Source organism: Phalaenopsis equestris, unplaced genomic scaffold (assembly GCF_001263595.1).
Source record: "Phalaenopsis equestris unplaced genomic scaffold, ASM126359v1 Scaffold000131, whole genome shotgun sequence".
Classification (NCBI taxonomy): domain Eukaryota; kingdom Viridiplantae; phylum Streptophyta; class Magnoliopsida; order Asparagales; family Orchidaceae; genus Phalaenopsis; species Phalaenopsis equestris.
Window position 1 is genome coordinate 176885 of NW_018164573.1, and position 1018 is coordinate 177902.

Sequence of the window (1018 nt, forward strand, 5' to 3'; positions counted from 1 at the left end):
AATATGCATTGATTATAGAAAATTAAATCTTCCCACTAGGAAATATCATTTTCAACTACCCTTTCTAGATCAAATTCTGGATAGACTAGCTGAGCATAAATATTTTTATTTTCTGGGTGGGTATACCAGTTATCACCAAATTTAAATATCTCATGAGGATCAAGAGAAAACAATATTTACCAGTCCTTATGGTACTTTTGCTTTTAGAAGAATGCCCTTTAGTTTATGTAATGCCCCTGCTACATTTCAAAGATGTATGTTGGCAATTTTTTGTGATTTATTTGAAAAAGGGATTGAAGTCCTTAAGGATGACTTTTTAGTGTTTGGAATTCATTTAACTCATGTTTAGAACCTTTATACTATGCTTCATAAATACTTCATTTTTAAAGATATTTACTATGCTTGTAAAACTCTTAATGAAACTAAAATTAATTATACAACAACTGAAAAAGAGTTATTAGAAATAGTATATGCCTTTGATGAATTTAGATCATATTTGATTGGAACTCATTGTATAGTGCATACAGATCATTCTGCTATTAAAAGAAGGATACTAAACCGAGACTTATAAGATGGATTCTTCTTTTACAAGAATTTGATTTTTAAATAGTAGGCCTTTATGCCATTTACTGGAGAAAGATGCAATTTTCAATTTTGATGAGGAATGCCTAAAAGCTTTTAAATTATTAAAATAAAAATTAATCACTGCACCAATTATTGTTTCACCAAATTGAGAAAAATCTCTTGAATCGATGTGTGATGCAACTTATGTGTGATGCAAGTGATTATGCTATTGGAGCTGTTTTAGAACAAAGATATAATAACATTTTCAAAGTTATTTACTATCCTAGTAAAACTCTTAATGAAACTCAAATTAATTATACAACAACTGAAAAAGAGTTATTAACAATAGTATATGCCATTGATAAATTTAGATCATATTTGATTGAAACTCATTGTATAGTGCATATAGATCATTATGCTATTAAGTACTTAATGAAAAAGAAGGATACTAAAC